Source organism: Lactuca virosa, chromosome 1 (genome assembly GCF_052849685.1).
Source record: "Lactuca virosa cultivar CGN04683 chromosome 1, Lactuca_virosa_CGN04683_v6, whole genome shotgun sequence".
NCBI classification, from domain to species: Eukaryota; Viridiplantae; Streptophyta; class Magnoliopsida; order Asterales; family Asteraceae; genus Lactuca; species Lactuca virosa.
Window position 1 is genome coordinate 303575828 of NC_136426.1, and position 6983 is coordinate 303582810.

The 6983-nt window shown below is 33.5% G+C and overlaps 1 long non-coding RNA gene across 1 annotated transcript; it reads left to right on the top strand.

The window, feature by feature from the left end:
* Positions 1–1018: 1018 nt before the first annotated feature.
* On the top strand, positions 1019–2061 carry LOC145167627 (uncharacterized). Its single transcript, XR_013741305.1, has 2 exons — positions 1019–1555; positions 1623–2061. It is a non-coding gene; the product is annotated as an uncharacterized LOC145167627 (long non-coding RNA).
* Positions 2062–6983: the final 4922 nt, after the last annotated feature.

Below are 6983 nucleotides of genomic sequence, written 5' to 3' on the forward strand. Positions count from 1 at the left end.
ATATGAAGGTAATTTAAATGATTTTAATGGAAACTACGTAGTTTTATCAAGTTCTATATCTAAACTTGTATATATGACAGCCATATATTCACCAAGCCCTATATATATATATATATATATATATATATATATATATATATATATATATATATATATATATATATATATAAAAGGGAAAGAAATGTGGAGAGGGCTAGAATTCTGCCACCTCCATATTATTTAGCATATAAACATGCATATTACCCCACAAATATTGAGTCAACTAACCAATTAACCACTAAGTAAAGACTACACTTCTCACTCTTGTCTCTCACTCTATCTCTCGGCCTATCTCTCACTCTCCAACCTCTCTCTCATTTCAAACTCAACCCATATTCTCTCAACTCTTCTCCATCCTTCATCTCTCAAAGAAATCGTGGATTAAGGGAGATCTTCAAAGAATCACTTCAAGCTTCATATTTGTGGTGAGATATTACAAACCCAAGTGATATACTTCATCTTTAAACTTATTCACTCGTCTTACACTCATGTTTTCGTGAATCATGCTCTTAGAACAGCTTAGAGCCTTAAAATCATCTCAATAACACATCTAGGGCCGAGATCTCTTCATTTCTTCATCAAAAACCGAAATCTTCAAACAAGGTGAGTTTATACCCCTTTATTTTCGGTTTTATATGTTTTTTGGGGGAGAATAAAAGTTGCTATATGATAGATCTCGAAAACTCTAACAAAAATGGGTGAGATTTGAAAACTAAAACAATCTAAGCAACATCCTACAAAAATGAAAGTGTTAAACATGTCTAAGATGTTGAAAAACTAAATAAAATCGTGTATAAGGATCATTTTTGACAAATAAACAAAAGTTGTGACATTTGTGACTTTAAATCATTCCCGAGTTTGTTTTTGTAAAATATCAAACCAAAAGAATTTCTTTTTGTAATGAATTAAACCAAAAGGGATTATTTTTGATCTTTTAAAACAACATAAGGACCATTTTGTAAAGACTAAGTCCAATAGGATTTGCCTTGAAAGCATTTATGTCAAAGGTGTCAGTTTTAATTTAAAGTATTAAACACGGGAACTGTTTTGCCACATTCCCCAAATATACCAAAGGAGACGTCATGTTCTTCTGATCAGGGAAGAGGAACGGACTGCCAAAAGAAACGCGAATGAAACAGTCATACGCCTCTCATCTGTCGAGCGGAGGGAAAAGGAAATCGAAGGCGGCAACAGGTGGCTCGGTGGAGGAGACCAATAGCAAAGAGGAGGGAAGAAGAAGTCCGTCAAAAATGGCGATCCATCTTTGGTCTTCGTGATTCTGTCGCCGACAGCAACAACTCGAAAAAGAAATTAGAACAAGCAACAACGATTTGGTTTGGGGTCGTGCTTTTTCGAAAGTAGCTGGGGTGTTTGGCTGAGATCGGTGAACAGGAAGGGAAGGATGTGAAAGTAGAAAAGCGGCTCGGTGGTGGCTGTTGTCAACAGCGCTGGTGGCGGAGCATAGTGGCAGTGGGCGTTCTCTGGTGAACCCTCGTGGGTTCCTTTCTCGTCACAGGTTAGTCAAATGGGAAAAGAAACAACACTAATAGGGTGTGTTTGGTGTGATGTCTTCTTGATTGCAGGGAAATCTCCACTTGTGGTGGAGGTTTGGGTTGATTCCATTGATAGGTAAGACACAAGAAAGAAAACGGGGATGCTGCCCATCTTGGTTTCGCCGGAAACTGCCACCCACCATCGGTGGTCCTTGGCAGGAAATGATGAAGATGAAAGGAGGGGTTGATGCTTCTTCATTGGCCAAAACAGTCCATGAATCAGAAAAGAGAAGAGAAATAAAGAAGGATTTTGGGTTTTTGTGGTGTGATACATTTGTTTTCAATTTCCAAATTTGGTATTCACCATACATTATAGATTTACTTTGGACTGGATGAAGGTTGTAAGAAAAGTCTTTGAGTGCCAATTTGGTCAAGGTGAAACTTGAAATCAACATACTTGGTTGTCAAATTTTATTTATTGTTGTACTTTGAGGTAATTTTAGAAGCAGTGTATTGCTTTAATTATTAATATGTATTTGTGTATGTAGAAACATGTATTTGGTGTATTATTGAGTGATGTGGTAAAAAATGTGAGTGTAGATGCTATAGTCATATTGCTAGTAATTTAAAATCATTTATGATCGACTCAAAGTGCCAAAAGTACAATGTCATATTTGGAATATCTAAAATGGTGATATTTTCTAACTTTCTCGATTCGTGTGCTCTCGATCCGGATATAATTTTTTTTTTTTGAAAATGACAAATGATAATCTTGGTTATAAGATTTCCCAAAAGTCAGAAGGATATTAAATCCGATAAGTAGAACTTCAGGAAAACCCGTTTAAAGTTTCGCGATTTGTATGATCGGATTCGGAAAAAATTTCAAATCTGATTTTGGTCGAGACTAAAAATGTGATAAAATTATAATAAAATAATATAATGTAGTCTGAGTTCAAAAACGTGCTCAAAAACAGTTTACGAGATTCGAAGCTATTCAAACGAAACAGGGCACGGTTCATTTAAAAAAAATCAGATAAATACTGATTTTTATAATATTAAAGAGTCGTAACTTTCTCATACGACATCCGTTTTGGTCGTTCTTTATATCCACGAAATCAGGAGAACATACTCTATTCAAATATCTTATCCATAATTCTCAGATATATCTGATGCAAAAATTATTTTTTTAACGTCACCAATAAATTTATTTTTTGTAATTTTCGATTTGATGTTCAATGATAGAAGGTTCGAGCAGTTTGAGATGTTCTAAAAGTAATTATAAATATAATATCTATAGTATACTTTATAAACATAAAATTACACACAATTGATATTTATTGCATAACGGTTCGCGGTGGTTTGACTGCCGAACTGTAACCAATTTTACCAGTTGTTACAATTTTTTAACTTAAGGCATACACTAGTACAAAAAGAATGACCATTATATAATAATAGTCACATATTCAATGACCATACTATAATTATATTGAACATACATTATTTTACTTATATAACTAGACTTATCTATAGACACATATAATAATTGTAACCATAACTAAATGCTACTTACAGTCACAATATTTGTTTTTTTCAAAGCTAATTCACCATATTTTGACATACATAATAAAATGCACATAACCATAAACCACTAAAAGTAATGTGTTTTCTTGTTTTGACTAAGTCACTAGTAAACACTTTTCTATGGACACATAAATATTTAATGTGATCATGTGTATCACATGTTAGCTACATTAGATTTCATGTGTCTAAAATATGCACCATGATACAGAAACATGTACAATTGCCTCACGTGACCATATACTTATCTATTGTCTCTTATAAAAAAATATCACAACATTAATCAATACACGTGGTTGATATCAAAGATAAATATGGTCAAATTTAAGAGTCTTCCAAATACAATAGTACAACCAGAATAAACATTACATAATTATCAGAACATATTCAATGAACGACCCTAATTATACCGATAAGACATTATTGTTCTTTTATAACTATATTTACATATAGACACATATAATAGTTGTAATCATCACTAAATGCTACCTACAAACAAAATATTTGTTTCTTCTCAAAGCCAATTCATAATATTTTGACACACATAATAAAAGGTACATGACCATAAGTAACATATTCAATGAACGACCCCTAATTATACCGATAAGACATTATTGTTCTTTTATAACTATATTTACATATAGACACATATAATAGTTGTAATCATAACTAAATGTTACCTACACACACAATATTTGTTTCTTCTTAAAGCCAATTCATAATATTTTGACACACATAATAAAAGGTACATGACCATAAGTAACCAATACTAACTTGTTTTATTTTCTTGCGTTAACTAAGTAAAACTAGTACAGAACCGCCCTATGGACACATAAATATTTAGTGTGACCATATGTATCACCTTTTAGCTACTTTGTCTGTTATGTGGCTATAAAGGCACCAGGTTATAGACACACATAGAACTAACTCATGTCACGATACGTTTATCTACTGTCTCTCATAAAAATGTATGACAATCTTAATCGATAGCTGTGGCTGATTGTGACCTATGGCCTCAATGGTCGAGTGTGACTAATATTTGTCACATTTGGTATAATTAAGTGTGGTTAAAGTTTTTAATGGCCACTAAAACTAATTTAAATGTATCCAAAAACAGTCTCTAAATTTTTTTAGTGACCTTTGGCCACACTTTTAATAAAAAGTGTCACATGCCGTTTTTCGGAAAGTGTGACCGTAGGTCTTTTTTGTAGTAGTGAAACTCCATAAAGGGGTGAAATGTTGCCCTAATCACTTCCTAAGGCTTAGACTTGAAGTAGGAATGCTTCTTATGACTTATAAAGCTTCAAAACACAAAATGGTAGAAGTTCCATGAGTTTACAGCCGTAAACTCATAGGTTTACGACCGTAAACTCCAAGGGAGTTGGTCACAAAACCGTAAACTCCAATAGAGTGTACCCTTGGACCCTAAACTCAAATGCAAGGTCCTACAACCATTAGATGCAATCCTCAGTACTTATAACACTTAAATAAAGTGTTTTACATGTATTAGGATGTCTTAACTTGGTTAATTAGTTGTTTAATGACTAATTGGATACATATATGTGTTATTATATGTTAACTAGGATCCTTGTGTGTGTTCAAGTCTTCACTTGACACTTAGCATCCTATACCTTCCGTTCATCCAAACCAGTCACTACAGGTGAGTTCATACCCCTTAATCAACCTTTTAAATGATTTTAAATGCTTTTATGGGGGGGAGTACAAGTTGAACTATTATAGTTATTATATCAATCACATGTGATTAATAACTACCAAACAAGTGGATTTCTTACTTTTCAAACCGTGTTATCAAACAAACTACTTCAAACTGTTTTATTAAACTCCTTTACATGTCAAATACTTTTATTAAACTCTTTTAAACTGATATTATGTTAAATGTGTATCTATATAAATATAGTTATATAAGTAGAATTGAAAGGACTTAGGACTGATAGCTCACCTTACTTCCTGTTCCTTGTTTGGTTGTGGACTTAGGGTATTCAGGTTATTTGTCCGAAGGTCGTTTGAATCCTAGTTATATATTATGTATATGTATATAGATATAAAAGGTTACTTCTTTCTATTCAATACCTTTGGGTAGCAAAGGTATACACACATGTTCATACATTCAAACAACATTACTAGTAAGCTATAATAGGTATAGTTTAGGGAGATACTAATACTATTACTAGAACAGTGAAACATACAAAGAGTCAGTTCATACATGATTCAATAACATACAGATAGAGAATACTATGATGAGAAACAAACAATACCATACAGAGAGAACATACATATACATGCTAGACAGGCAGAGAACACACAATATAGCTGGCACATACATATACTAGAACATTACTACAGTTATGTGAGCCACGTAACGGGGCATGGCATCACCTGTCATGGCCCGTTTTGTATCCAGAATCTCCTTAAGTGGGGAGCGTTTGAGTTTGTGTATAGATCTATACTGGATTGACTATCCTACACCTTGCTGCTCGCTACAGTGGGACTTGCAAGTCTACGGGTGTCAAACGTCATTTCTTCCGACGTCTTACATCGTCGTTTTATAGTCGGTAGCAGGGTACAGGCCAATCACATGGTACTTTAAATAACAATTGGTTTAAGGTAGTTAGTACATCAATAGTTACTTAATACAACACTACAATACTATTTCATTTTCCCATTGCATTCACTTTGTGAACTTCACACAATGAACAGTAATGTAAAAACTATATTTTTGGTTAATGATAGTCAGATTTGGGAAAATACATACTCTTACAAGAGACACACATACAGACACTAGATGCCTTGGTAGAAGGCTACTTTTAGTAGGAAACATATGGTTTTCTAGGAGAGTTCAAACAATTACAAACTTTTACAAACTTATACATCTCATACTTACAAACACTTACATACAAACAATGACACTAAAATACTTATGATCTCACCAGCTTTAAAGCTGATAAACTCTTTCAAAATAACTTGTATTCTCAGGTCACCAGTAGATAGGTACCGGTGCCATGTTTTGAGAAGATGGAGCTCGTTCAAGACTCATCTTTTATTTTGATTCATGTTTTTAGTCTCTATTAAACTTGACAGAACACACTTGTATTAAAATATATTATTAATGCAATGGATGATGTTGTTGCTTGATTACTACTATGCACTGTTGTGATACTGTACATGACGTCCTCCACCCTCGAACGTTTCCGCCGTTCTGGTTTTGGGGTGTGACAATTGGGTTTTGTATACTACAACATCCTATGGTGCACATACAACCCTAGAAGCTTTGGATCTATGTTTTCACTAATTATACATGCAAGTGGTTTCCAAATCTTTAAGCCTACAACTAGCATACAAATGATATAAACTACATAAAATACTAGTTAGAAGTTTACCTCTTTGTGTAGCTTGTAGAACTTGATGAATTTGGCCTTAAAGAGCTTAGCCCCAATAGTGTGGAAGCCTCAAATGAAGTCACAACACATCATGGACAAAGGTGGAACTTGAGAGAGAATTTCATATACCAAAAAACACCCATGAACTCCAAGAACAAGCATGTAGGCGTGTTTTAGGTTAAGAGCGTGTATTTATATGTTAGATTTCAAGGGTCATGGGTATAACCCAAATCCATACCCATGGGTTTTATGATCCATGGTTCATGTGGCCCAACTCTTTATGTATCCATACATAAACTTGGTCCAACATGGATCATAAGCCCAACACATATAAATATAACTAATTATCATAATTAGTCCCCATATATTTAATTAGTCTCTTTTGATCACTAAGTTAATTCCAAATTAATTCTTGATCAATACTAATAAAACATATGATTTCATATTAATAAATTATAACTTATATGCAACCCAA